Below are 15467 nucleotides of genomic sequence, written 5' to 3' on the forward strand. Positions count from 1 at the left end.
CCGGTAGCTGCTGTATTTTCCACCCTAGGCTTATACTTGAGTCAATAAGTTTTCCCAGTTTTTTGTGGCAAAATTAGGGGGGGTCGGCTTATACTCGGGTCGGCTTATACTCGAGTATATACGGTATATACTCTACTCAAAAAAATAGAGGGAGCACTTAAACAAATCAAACTGTCCACTTAGGAAGCAGCACTGTTTGACAATCAATTTCACATGGTGTTGTGCAAATGGAACAGACAACAGATGGTAATTATTGGCAATTATCAAGACAAACTCAACAAAGGAATGGTTCTGCAGGTGGGGACCACAGACCACATCTCAGTACCAATGCTTTCTGGCTGATGTTTTGGTCACTTTTGAATGTTGGTTGTGCTTTCACACTCGTGGGAGCATGAGACGGACTCTACAACCCACACAAGTGTTTCAGGTAGTGCAACTCATCCAGAATGGCGCATAAATGTGAGCTGTGGCAAGAAGGTTTGCTGTGTCTGTCAGCGTAGTGTCCAGAGGCTGGAGACACTACCAGGAGACAGGCCAGTACACCAGGAGATGTGGAGGGGGCTGTAGGAGGGCAACAATCCAGCAGCAGGACCGCTACCTGAGCCTTTTTGCAAGGAGGAACAGGAGGAGCACTGCCAGAGCCCTGCAAAATGACCTCCAGCGTGCCACAAATGTGCATGTTTTTGCACAAACAGTTAGAAGCTGACTCCATGAGGATGGTCCGAGTGCCCGACGTCCACAGATGGGGGTTGTGCTCACAGCCCATGACCATGCAGGATGCTTGCCATTTGCCACAAAACACCAGGATTGGCAAATTCGCCACTGTCGCCCTGTGCTCTTCACAGATGAAAGCAGGTGGGACTATCTTACAGTGTATAGGGGATACTCAAAGGGTGCTTCTACTCAGTACTGAGCAAAGGGTCTGAATACTTATGACCATGTGATATTTCAGTTTTTCTTTTTTAATACATTTGCAAAAATTACTACATTTCTATGTTTTTCATTCAAGATAGGGTGCAGAGTGTGCACTAATGAGAAAAAAAATGAACTTTTTTGAATTTACCAAATGACTAAGGATAGACTGATGCCATGCAGCAATGCATCCAGCCCAGTTCCGCATGATCCATATTGGGTTTTGAGTCCTGTTTTTCCTGGTCTGGTCATTGCAAGAGTTAATCTTTCTAAGCCTCTGTCTGGGTTCAGGTTGGCTATCTATCGCTGCTGCTCCCTGCAGGCGATGTCAGTTATAGTTCTTGCCTAATGCTGCTGTACCTGACTCTGATTGTTCTGATTTGTCCTGCTGCGTTTGCTGTCTGAACCCCTTCTCTGTTTTCTTCTATATCTGTCTTGACTCTGTGTTGCCCTTTAGTGTGCTGACTCCCTGGTTTTGACTTGGCTTGTATCCTGACCTGCTTCTGTCTTTTGTCTTTTGGCTTATCCACTCCTGACCTTTACTGACTTCCTCGCTTGTCTCTGACCGTGAGTTTGCTTATTCCTTTGATACTGCACTACAGTTTAGGATTTGACCCGGCTTGTTTGACTATTCTGCTGCCACCTGTGGTGGTCTCACTGCTGCACTGCAGGTCAGCTCTGTTTAGTTGCAGTCCTGCTTTCACTCTTCTGCCAACTAGTGGAGCCTGCACCTACCTGCATTGCAGCAGCGTGACAGCGTCACAATTTCAACGGTATCTGCATCAGATCATATTGAATACAATGATAGAACAGGGACCCATCAGTTTCCTCTCCCATTATCCCATCTAAGCATCTGAGCTTTGAGTCTCAGTGCAGCAGATGTGATGATGTCACTACATTGTGCCCACTGTGCAGAGCCACAGTCTTTAACTGACAGTGACCTTAGCAGTGGGGGAACTGTGGTGGGTATTTGTTTTTTTAATTTTGACAATCAAAAGTAAAATACTGTGGGGCATCATAGCATGTGGTTGGCTGTAGGGGCCATCATACATAATGTTGGGGCTGTGGGTGCCATCAAACCTTTTGAGGGAATTGTAGGAGCCATTACTGTATACTGTATAAGGAACTGTGGGGGTCATTATACAGGTGTTTGTTGGTTACTGAAAAGGTAATACCCCTAAGTGGAAAAAGCATACAATGCCCTCCTGTGTTCCCTTAGCATGCCTAGCCTGTGAAATATATAAGCTGGGGATGCCTTTAATGTTTTCTAGGGTTTCGTACAGTCAAGTTTTACTTTTTTTTCAAAAACCTAATCCAATAATGCTAATTCCTTAAAGCTTGTTACATTTGGCCTGTATCTCGGCAGAGCAGGATGACTTTCTTTTTAACTCTCCAGTGATAATTAAGTGTTATTGTTGTCCTCTTTAAAAGAAAATAACAGTCAATCAGGGTAATAAAGCGGATGGAGTTGGGACTGGTTCATTAGACATATATTCGGCCCTTTTGCAAAGCCGCATGTCTATAACTAAGATGTTCAGTGTTTGCTGTGCTAAATTAAATTCTCCATCCTCCACAATGACCAAAGCAAATAAATTATGACCTACAAACGAGTTATTTGCATTCTCTAAAGAATTGCATGTTTTTCTTCCTTGGGGTCATACATCTTTGAACCTCTCTTCTCCATAACAACCTTCTGTTGCTCATTAGCATGCTGATCACCATTAACGCAGCTATAATGTAGCAATTTTCTTGTTCTATACTGAGAGGAAATGTTCATTTGAATTTTGTCGAGGGAAAAAAATTAAGTGCATAAATCTACAACATAAACTGGCGACCATCCAACTTCAGATGAGCCATTTCTTATTGACGACATCATAATCTCTCCTTCCTCTAATAGCTACAGAATGGAAACATCTTTGGTTTTATGTAAAAACAGGTTTACAGGAACTAAAAGCAGGAACTTGTCTTGATTTCAGCACCTCTATTATAGCAGCCGTCATGTTTATTGTGTTTCCTCTTTATACGCCTTTAATTCGCTCTTGTACTACGTAAGTAAATTACATTTGTAAGCATTAAATTGTACCATGGCAAATGAAAGGCGGCATTTATTGGTCAACATGATATAGTGGCCAGTCATTTTCACAGATGTTTGTAGATGTAATTACAAGGAAATAAATGTCTTATTTTATTTAGTTTTGAAAGGGTGTATAATAAGAATAGTCTACATTTTAATGATGCAAAATGATGACTTCCATTAACATTCTCCTGCAACATTGTAAAAGTGCTCAAAATTAAAAAAAGAGGGTTCTGTGCTGTCATATGTACTATCAAACACTCACCAGAATAGGATTACTACAGATTCTGGTATCAGTGTGGAGTTCTGTGAAAAATGAAATATTAGGCAAAATTGCTTTCACTGAATAACCATGAATAATAGGGGTGCATCGAGAAATTATATGGCATCCTACCATTTAGTTAAAGCACCACTCTAGTGAGGTTTTTTATCTCACCGCTGGAGTGGTGCAGCAAATCTAAGTTCTCTAACCTTAATATTATACTCACTATAGCCACCATTCTTCATTTGTTCTTGGCACCACTCCGGTCTTCTTCTGCAGGTTGTGACCTGATGGATTATTCCGGTGTTTGCTGGGTTAGCAGGAAGTCAGTACTTAATGTAAGTCAATGAGAGCCAGAACAAGACCACAACAAGGCTAACATAGACTTACACTAAGAGCTTGTGACCATTAACTCAGACTTTTAGTCAGTCAGAAGTTTTGGTCACAGGATGGCCGGTCAGGACTGAAGTGGTGCTGATAAGAATAAGACCAAGGTCAGGGAAAATGAATTAGTTGCATCACTCCAGAAGTTAAATAATAATTACACACCACACCACTGGGCTCTGGGCTACCACCCAGATTGACCCTATTATAATCCGCCCATGATCGGGCTATTCTGAACGCAGCGATACCAAATATGTGTAGGCTTGATTTTTTTTTTTGAATGGGGCGAAAGGGGGGTGATTTAAACTTTTATATTTTTTTTATTTTTTTCACTTTTTTTGAAAGGCTAGAAGCTGGCACAACTCGATCGCCTCTGCTACATAGCAGCGATCATCAGATCGTTGCTATGCAGCAGAACTGCAGGTGTGCTATGAGCGCCGACCACAGGGTGGCGCTCACAGCAAACCGGCATTAGTAACCATGGAGGTCTCAAGGACCTCTATGGTTACTCTGCAGAAGCATCGCTGACCCCCGATCATGTGACGGGGGTCGGCGATGCGCTCATTTCCGGCTGCCTGGCCTGAAGCGCCGGTTAAATACCACTGTCAGAGTTTGACAGCGGCATTTAACTAGTTAATAGCAGCGGGTAAATCGCGATTTCACCCGCCGCTATTGCGGGCACATGTCAGCTGTTCAAAACAGCTGACATGTCCCGGCTTTGATGCCGGCTCACCGCCGGAGCCCTGCATCAAAGCACGGTATCTGACCTCGGACGTACTATCCCGTCCGAGGTCAGAAATAGGTTAACCGCTTAATGACCCGGTGTATTTTCATTTTTTCGTTTTCGTTATTCGCTCCCCTCCTTCCGAGAGCCATAACTTTTATATTTTTACGTCAGTATGGCCATGTGAGGGATTATTTTTTGTGGGACAAGCTGTACTTTTGAACGACATCATTGGTTTTAGCATGTCATGTAACAGAAAACAGGAAAAAAATTCCAAGTGCAGTGAAATTGCAAAAAAAAGTGCAGTCCAACACTGGTTTTTTGCTTGTTTTTTTTGCTAAGTTCATCAACTGCTAAAACTGACCTCCTATTTTGATTCTCCACGTCATTACGAGTTCATAGACGCCAAACATGTCTAGGTTATTTTTTATCCAAGTGGTGAAAATTCCAAACTTTGCTGAAAAAAAAAAAAAAAGCCGCCATTTTCCGTTACCCGTAGCGTTTCTATTTTTCGTGATCTGGGATTGGGTGAGGGCTTATTTTTTGCGTGCTGAGCTGATGTTTTTAATGATAAGATTTTGGTGCAGATATGTTTTAATGCAATATCGCGGCGACCAAAAAAGCGTAATTCTGGCGTTTTGATTTTTTTTATCGCCACGCCGTTTAGCGGTCAAGTTAATCCTTTTTTTTATTAATTATTGATTCTGAATGCGGTAATACCAAATATGTGTATGTTTGATTTTTTTTTATACTTTTATTTTGAATGGGGCGAAAGGGAGGTGATTTAAACTTTTATATTTTTTTATCTTTTTCATTTTTTTAAACATTTTTTTTACTTTTGTCATGCTTCAATAGCTTCCATGGGAGGCTAGAAGCTGGCACAACTAGATCGGCTTTGCTACAAAGGAGCAAAGCTCAGATCGCTCCTACAGTTGTGGCCAAAAGTATTGACACCCCTGCAATTCTGTCAGATAATACTCAGTTTCTTCCTGAAAATGATTGCAAACACAAATTCTTCGGTATTATTATCTTCATTTAATTTGTCTTAAATGAAAAAAACACAAAAGAGAATGAAGCAAAAAGCAAAACATTGATCATTTCACACAAAACTCCAAAAATGGGCCAGACAAAAGTATTGGCACCCTCAGCCTAATAATTGGTTGCACAACCTTTAGCCAAAATAACTGCGACCAACCGCTTCCGGTAACCATCAATGAGTTTCTTACAATGCTCTGGTAGAATTTTAGACCATTCTTCTTTGGCAAACTGCTCCAGGTCCCTGATATTTGAAGGGTGCCTTCTCCAAACTGCCATTTTTAGATCTCTCTACAGGTGTTCTATGGGATTCAGGTCTGGACTCATTGCTGGCCACCTTAGAAGTCTCCAGTGCTTTCTCTCAAACCATTTTCTAGTGCTTTTTGAAGTGTATTTTGGGTCATTGTCCTGCTGGAAGACCCATGACCTCTGAGGGAGACCCAGCTTTCTCACACTGGGCCCTACATTATGCTGCAAAATTTGTTGGTAGTCTTCAGACTTCATAATGCCATGCACAAGGTCAAGCAGTCCAGTGCCAGAGGCAGCAAAGCAACCCGAAAAAATCAGGGAACCTCCACCATGTTTGACTGTAGGGACCGTGTTCTTTTCTTTGAATGCCTCTTTTTTTCTCCTGTAAACTCTATGTTGATGCCTTTGCCCAAAAAACTCTACTTTTGTCTCATCTGACCAGAGAACATTCTTCCAAAACGTTTTAGGCTTTTTCAGGTAAGTTTTGGCAAACTCCAGCCTGGCTTTTTCATGTGGGGTCTTCCTGGGTCTCCTACCATAAAGTCCCTTTTCATTCAGACACTGATGGATAGTACGGGTTGACACTGTTGTACCCTCGGACTGCAGGGCAGCTTCAAATTGTTTGGATGTTAGTCGAGGTTCTTTATCCAACATCCGCACAATCTTGCGTTGAAATCTCTTGTCAATTTTTCTTTTCCTTCCACATCTAGGGAGGTTAGCCACAGTGCCAGGGGCTTTAAACTTCTTGATGACACTGAGCATGGTAGACACAGGAACATTCAGGGCTTTGGAGATGGACTTGCAGCCTTGAGATTGCTCATACTTCCTCACAATTTGGTTTCTCAAGTCCTCAGACAGTTCTTTGGTCTTTTTTTTTTTCTCCATGCTCAATGTGGTACCTACATGGACACAGGACAGAGGTTGAGTCAACTTTAATCCATGTCAACTGGCTGCAAGTGTGATTTAGTTATTGCCAACACCTGTTAGGTGCCACAGGTAAGTTACATGTGCTGTTAATTACACAAATTAGAGAAGCATCACATGATTTTTCAAACAGTGCCAATACTTTTGTCCACCCCTTTTTATGTTTGGTGTGGAATTATATCCAATTTGGCTTTAGGACAATTCTTTTTGTGTTTTTTCATTTAAGAAAATTAAAGGAAGATAATAATAACAAAGAATTTGTGTTTGCAATCATTTTCAGGAAGAAACTGATTATTATCTGACAGAATTGCAGGGGTGTCAATACTTTTGGCCACAACTGTATGTAGTAGCTTTACTGCATTGCTATGAGCGCCGACCAGAGGGTGGCACTGATAGCAATCTTGCATCAACAACCATAGAGGTCTCAAGGAGACCTCTGGTTGTTATGCCGACAATTCGCTGACCTCCGATCATGTGACGGGGGTCAGCGATAAGCGCATTTCCGTCCGGATGGCCGGAAGCGCTAGTTAAATGCCGTTGTCAGAGTTTGACAGCAGCATTTAACTAGTTAATAGCAGCGGATGAATTGCGATTCCACCAGCTACTATTGCGGGCACATGTCAGCTGTTCAAAACAGCTGACATGTCCCGGCTTTGATGCGGGCTCACCACCGGAGTCTGCATCAAAGCAGGGGATCTGACCTTGGACGTACTATCCCATCCAAGGTCAGAAAGGGGTCAACTTCACTGGTCCATAGGACTTGTTTCCAAAATGCATCAGGCTTGTTTAGATGTTCTTTTGCATACTTCTGATGCTGAATTTCATGGTGAGGACATGGGAGAAGGGTTCTTCTGATGACCCATGAAGGTCATATTTCTGCATGTGTGTCTTAACAGTAGAACAAAGTACCACAACTCCAGCGTCTGCTAAGTCTTTCTGAAGGTCTTTTTCAGTCAAGCAGTGGTTCTGTTTTAGCTCTAGCAATCCTACAAGCAGCTTTCACTGACATTTTGCATGGTCTTCCAGACCTTATCTTGAAATCCACTGTTCCTGTTAACTGCCATTTCTCGATTACATTCAAACTGAGAAAAGGGCAACTTGAAAATGCTTTGCTATCTTCTTATAGCCTTCTCCTGCTTGGTGGACCTCCACATTTTTCATTTTCAGAGTGCTAGGCAGTTGCATAGAAGATCCCATAGCTGCTATTTTGTGGCAAATTTAAAAAAACTGACCGTCACATCCGAACATAGACTAGGTGTGAACAGGTACTAACCAAGAGTCACCAACTCATATGCAATCAAATAAATAAGGCAGCACTCTGTAGTGCTATAGCTTGCAAACATGAAATATAAAAATTGAACTGTATTACTGCACTAGAAATATGAACAATTGAGAAAGCTTAGCAGATAAATTGGTCAGTTCATGTGTACCTGGTAGCCATGGTAAGGCGTTTCTCGTTACCAGGACCTAAACAATGCCAGTCCTCTCTTAGAATAAAGTCTTCATCTGTATGGAAACCTGTGAGTACTCTCTTAGACTGAAATCTATATCTCTGTGGAGGGGTAGGGTCCTGTTTTGATTAAAAATTCCTGAAGCTAAGAGGCGGAGTGCTCAGTCAGAAGGCTAATGAATACAAATTTGAAAAAACTAACTATCACACCCAAACATAGACTAGGTGTGAACAGGTGCTAACCTAGAGTCACCAACTCATATACAATCAAATAAATAAGGTAGCACTCTGTAGCGCCATAGATTGCAAACATGAAATATGAAAATTGGATTGCATTACTTGATTGTATGAATGCTATTTTGTGGCAGAAGGATAGAGGAGGTTGGGTTTTTCTAAAGCTAGGAAATTTACATCAACTGGCCTTTCCTAATGATGATAGTGAACATGCTATAACCCTAACAGAATAATTAAGGTCTGAAACCTTGGTCAAAGCTATCTGAGCACACAAATCTCTAAAGGTGCCTAAACTTTTGAATTGGCTCATTTTCCTTTTTGTAATTTTTAAAATGTGAAAAATTACAATATATTTTATCCTTCTAAAATGCAAAATAACTTTAGCCCTTTTAGAGATCATTTCATCTTCAACTTGCCTAACTGTTCACAATAACAGTAATTTTAACCAACCTTTACATGCCACTGTTTGTTGTATCTGTTGTATCTGCTTTTATCATGGATACAACACATACCCATTTTAAGCTATGGTGCTATTTACATATCCGCTTGTCCATGCAAAACACATGGTAACTAGTGATGGGCGAACCCCCCGATGTTTGGGATCGGCGGGTTCGCCCTTGTTTTTGTAATGATCGAGTTTGGGGCCAGAGATTACACAAACTTGCATCCAAACCACGAAATCGGACTTTACATATATCGGATGGGGAGGGGGAGCTATGAAAAAAACAATAAAATGAATAATGAATAATAAACATCTACTATATAATTGTCTAAGGGTCACTTCCATCTGTCTGTCTGTCTTTCTGTTTGTCTTTCTGTCACGGATATTCATTGGTCGCGGCCTCTGTCTGTCATTGAAATCCAAGTTGCTGATTGGTCACGGCAAAACGGCCACGACCAATCAGCGACGGGCACAGTCCGGTGGCAAATGGCTGCTCCTTCCTCCCCGCAGTCAGTGCCCACTCCATAATTCCCTCCAGACAGCGCTCACACAGGGTTAATGGCAGCGGTAACGGACCACGTTATGCCACGGTGTAATGCACTCCGTTACCACTGCTATTAACCCTGTGTGACCAACTTTTGACTATTGATGCTGCCTATGCGGCATCAATAGTTAAAAGATCTAATGTTAAAAATAATTAAAAAAAAAAATCATTATATACTCACCGTCCGTCGGCCCCTCGGATCAGGAACCAGCCTTTCCCACTCCTCGCGACGCCCTGGTGACAGCTCCATGCATTGCAGTCTCGCGAGATGATGATGTAGTGGTCTCGCGAGACCGCAATGCACTCTTGGGACCGGAGCGCGCGAGGAGCATCAGTAAATGCCTCGCTTGTATCCCGGGCCAATGGAAGGTGAGTATATAACTATTTTTTATTTTAATTCTTTTTTTTTAACAGGGATATGATGCCCACATTGCTATATACTGCGTGGGCTGTGCAATATACTACATGGGCTGTGCAATATACTACATGGGCTGTGCAATATACTATGTGGGCTGTGCAATATACTACATGGGCTGTGCAATGCACTACATGGGCTGTGCAATATACTATGTGGGATATGCAATATAATACGTGGGCTGTGCAATATAATATGTGGGCTGTGCAATGTACTACATGGGCTGTGCAATATACTACGTGGGCTGTGCAATATAATATGTGGGCTGTGCAATATAATATGTGGGCTGTGCAATATACTACGTGGGCTGTGCAATATAATACGTGGGCTGTGCAATGTACTACATGGGCTGTGCAATATAATACGTGGGCTGTGCAATGTACTACATGGGCTGTGCAATATACTACGTGGGCTGTGCAATGTACTACATGGGCTGTGCAATATAATACGTGGGCTGTGCAATATAATACGTGGGCTGTGCAATATACTTCGTGGGCTGTGCAATATAATACATGGGCTGTGCAATATACTATGTGGGCTGTGCAATATAATACGTGGGCTGTGCAATGTACTACATGGGCTGTGCAATGTAGTACGTGGACTGTGCAATATAATACGTGGGCTGTGCAATACAATACGTGGGCTGTGCAATATAATACGTGGGCTGTGCAATATACTATGTGGGCTGTGCAATGTACTACGTGGGCTGTGCAATGTATTGCATGGGCTGTGCAATATACTACGTGGGCTGTGCAATGTACTATGTGGGCTGTGCAATGTACTGCGCGGGCTGTGCAATGTACTGCATGGGCTCTGCAATGTACTGCATGGGCTGTGCAATATACTACGTGGGCTGTGCAATATACTACGTGGGCTGTGCAATATACTACGTGGGCTGTGCAATGTACTACATGGGCTGTGCAATGTACTGCGTGGGCTGTGCAATATACTATGTGGGCTGTGCAATATAATACGTGGGCTGTGCAATATACTACGTGGGCTGTGCAATGTACTATGTGCGTTGTGCTATATACTACGTGGGCTGTGCAATATACTATGTGGGCTGTGCAATATACTGCATGGGTTGTACTGTATACTACGTGGGCTGTGCAACATACTACATGGGCTGTGCAATGTATATGTGGGCTGTGCAATGTACTACATGGGCTGTGCAATGTACTATGTGGGCTGCGCAATATAATATGTGGGCTGTGCAATGTAATACGAGGGCTGTACAATATACTATGTGCACTGTGCAATGTACTACGTGGGCTGTACAATGTACTGTGTGGGCTGTGTAATATACTACGTGGGCTGTGCAATATACTACGTGGGCTGTGCAATATAATACATGGGCTGTGCAATATACTATGTGCACTGTGCAATGTACTACGTGGGCTGTGCAATGTACTACGCGGGCTGTGCAATGTACTGCATGGGCTCTGCAATGTACTGCGTGGGCTGTACAATATACTACGTGGGCTGTGCAATATACTACGTGGGCTGTGCAATGTACTACATGGGCTGTGCAATGTACTACATGGGCTGTGCAATGTACTGCATGGGCTGTGCAATATACTATGTGGGCTGTGCAATATAATACGTGGGCTGTGCAATCTACTACGTGGGCTGTGCAATGTACTATGTGCGTTGTGCTATAAACTATGTGGGCTGTGCAATATACTATGTGGGCTGTGCAATATACTGCATGGGTTGTGCTGTATACTACGTGGGCTGTGAAACATACTACATGGGCTGTGCAATGTATATGTGGGCTGTGCAATATAATACGTGGGCTGTGCAATGTACTACATGGGCTGTGCAATGTACTATGTGGGCTGTGCAATATAATATGTGGGCTGTGCAATGTAATACGAGGGCTGTACAATATACTATGTGCACTGTGCAATGTACTACGTGGGCTGTACAATGTACTGTGTGGGCTGTGTAATATACTACGTGTGCTGTGCAATATACTATGTGGGCTGTGCAATATAATACATGGGCTGTGCAATATACTATGTGCACTGTGCAATGTACTACGTGGGCTGTACAATGTACTGTGTGGGCTGTGTAATATACTACGTGGGCTTTGCAATGTACTACGTGGGCTGTGCAATATACTACATGGGCTGTGCAATATACTACATGTGCTGTGCAATATACTACATGGGCTGTGCAATATACTACGTGGGCTGTGCAATGTACTACGTGGGCTGTGCAATGTACTGCATGTGCTCTACTATATACTACGTGGGCTGTGCAATATATAATGTGGGCTGTGCAATATACTACATGGGCTGTGCAATATACTGCATGGGCTGTGCAATATAATACATGGGCTGTGCAATATACTACGTGGGCTGTGCCATATAATACATAGGCTGTGCAATGTACTACATGGGCTGTGCAATATAATACGTGGGCTGTGCAATATAATACGTGGGCTGTGCAATATACTTCGTGGGCTGTGCAATATAATACATGGGCTGTGCAATATACTACGTGGGCTGTGCAATATAATACGTGGGCTGTGCAATGTACTACATGGGCTGTGCAATGTACTACGTGGACTGTGCAATATAATATGTGGGCTGTGCAATATAATATGTGGGCTGTACAATATACTACATGGGCTGTGCAATACAATACGTGGGCTGTGCAATATAATACGTGGGCTGTGCAATATACTATGTGGGCTGTGCAATATACTACGTGGGCTGTGCAATGTACAACGTGGGCTGTGCTATATACTACGTGGGCTGTGCAATATACTACGTGGGCTGTGCAATATACTGCATGGGTTGTGCTGTATACTACGTGGGCTGTGCTGTATACTACGTGGGCTGTGCAATATACTACATGGGCTGTGCAATGTAATATGTTGGCTGTGCAATATAATATGTGGGCTGTGCAATGTACTACATGGGCTGTGCAATGTAATATGTTGGCTGTGCAATATAATATGTGGGCTGTGCAATATAATACATGGGCTGTGCAATATACTATGTGCACTGTGCAATGTACTACGTGGGCTGTACAATGTACTGTGTGGGCTGTGTAATATACTACGTGGGCTGTGCAATGTACTATGTGGGCTGTGCAATATACTACATGGGCTGTGCAATATACTACATGGGCTGTGCAATATACTACATGTGCTGTGCAATATACTACATGGGCTGTGCAATATACTACGTGGGCTGTGCAATGTACTACGTGGGCTGTGCAATGTACTGCATGTGCTCTACTATATACTATGTGGGCTGTGCAATATACTACGTGGGCTGTGCAATATACTACGTGGGCTTTGCAATGTACTATGTGGACTGTGCAATATACTGCATGGGCTGTGCAATATAATACATGGGCTGTGCAATATACTACGTGGGCAGTGCCATATAATACGTGGGCTGTGCAATGTACTACATGGGCTGTGCAATATAATACGTGGGCTGTGCAATATAATACGTGGGCTGTGCAATATACTTCGTGGGCTGTGCAATATAATACATGGGCTGTGCAATATACTACTTGGGCTGTGCAATATAATACGTGGGCTGTGCAATGTACTACATGGGCTGTGCAATGTACTACGTGGACTGTGCAATATAATACGTGGGCTGTGCAATATAATATGTGGGCTGTACAATATACTACATGGGCTGTGCAATACAATACGTGGGCTTTGCAATATAATACGTGGGCTGTGCAATATACTATGTGGGCTGTGCAATATACTACGTGGGCTGTGCAATGTACAACGTGGGCTGTGCTATATACTACGTGGGCTGTGCAATATACTACGTGGGCTGTGCAATGTACTACATGGGCTGTGCAATGTACTATGTGGGCTGTGCAATATAATATGTGGGCTGTGCAATGTAATACGAGGGCTGTACAATATACTATGTGCACTGTGCAATGTACTACGTGGGCTGTACAATGTACTGTGTGGGCTGTGTAATATACTACGTGGGCTGTGCAATATACTACGTGGGCTGTGCAATATAATACATGGGCTGTGCAATATACTATGTGCACTGTGCAATGTACTACGTGGGCTGTGCAATGTACTACGCGGGCTGTGCAATGTACTGCATGGGCTCTGCAATGTACTGCGTGGGCTGTACAATATACTACGTGGGCTGTGCAATATACTACGTGGGCTGTGCAATGTACTACATGGGCTGTGCAATGTACTACATGGGCTGTGCAATGTACTGCATGGGCTGTGCAATATACTATGTGGGCTGTGCAATATAATACGTGGGCTGTGCAATCTACTACGTGGGCTGTGCAATGTACTATGTGCGTTGTGCTATAAACTATGTGGGCTGTGCAATATACTATGTGGGCTGTGCAATATACTGCATGGGTTGTGCTGTATACTACGTGGGCTGTGAAACATACTACATGGGCTGTGCAATGTATATGTGGGCTGTGCAATATAATACGTGGGCTGTGCAATGTACTACATGGGCTGTGCAATGTACTATGTGGGCTGTGCAATATAATATGTGGGCTGTGCAATGTAATACGAGGGCTGTACAATATACTATGTGCACTGTGCAATGTACTACGTGGGCTGTACAATGTACTGTGTGGGCTGTGTAATATACTACGTGTGCTGTGCAATATACTATGTGGGCTGTGCAATATAATACATGGGCTGTGCAATATACTATGTGCACTGTGCAATGTACTACGTGGGCTGTACAATGTACTGTGTGGGCTGTGTAATATACTACGTGGGCTTTGCAATGTACTACGTGGGCTGTGCAATATACTACATGGGCTGTGCAATATACTACATGTGCTGTGCAATATACTACATGGGCTGTGCAATATACTACGTGGGCTGTGCAATGTACTACGTGGGCTGTGCAATGTACTGCATGTGCTCTACTATATACTACGTGGGCTGTGCAATATATAATGTGGGCTGTGCAATATACTACATGGGCTGTGCAATATACTGCATGGGCTGTGCAATATAATACATGGGCTGTGCAATATACTACGTGGGCTGTGCCATATAATACATAGGCTGTGCAATGTACTACATGGGCTGTGCAATATAATACGTGGGCTGTGCAATATAATACGTGGGCTGTGCAATATACTTCGTGGGCTGTGCAATATAATACATGGGCTGTGCAATATACTACGTGGGCTGTGCAATATAATACGTGGGCTGTGCAATGTACTACATGGGCTGTGCAATGTACTACGTGGACTGTGCAATATAATATGTGGGCTGTGCAATATAATATGTGGGCTGTACAATATACTACATGGGCTGTGCAATACAATACGTGGGCTGTGCAATATAATACGTGGGCTGTGCAATATACTATGTGGGCTGTGCAATATACTACGTGGGCTGTGCAATGTACAACGTGGGCTGTGCTATATACTACGTGGGCTGTGCAATATACTACGTGGGCTGTGCAATATACTGCATGGGTTGTGCTGTATACTACGTGGGCTGTGCTGTATACTACGTGGGCTGTGCAATATACTACATGGGCTGTGCAATGTAATATGTTGGCTGTGCAATATAATATGTGGGCTGTGCAATGTACTACATGGGCTGTGCAATGTAATATGTTGGCTGTGCAATATAATATGTGGGCTGTGCAATATAATACATGGGCTGTGCAATATACTATGTGCACTGTGCAATGTACTACGTGGGCTGTACAATGTACTGTGTGGGCTGTGTAATATACTACGTGGGCTGTGCAATGTACTATGTGGGCTGTGCAATATACTACATGGGCTGTGCAATATACTACATGGGCTGTGCAATATA

The sequence above is a fragment of the Ranitomeya variabilis genome, chromosome 3 (genome assembly GCF_051348905.1).
Source record: "Ranitomeya variabilis isolate aRanVar5 chromosome 3, aRanVar5.hap1, whole genome shotgun sequence".
In the NCBI taxonomy this organism is placed as follows: Eukaryota; Metazoa; Chordata; class Amphibia; order Anura; family Dendrobatidae; genus Ranitomeya; species Ranitomeya variabilis.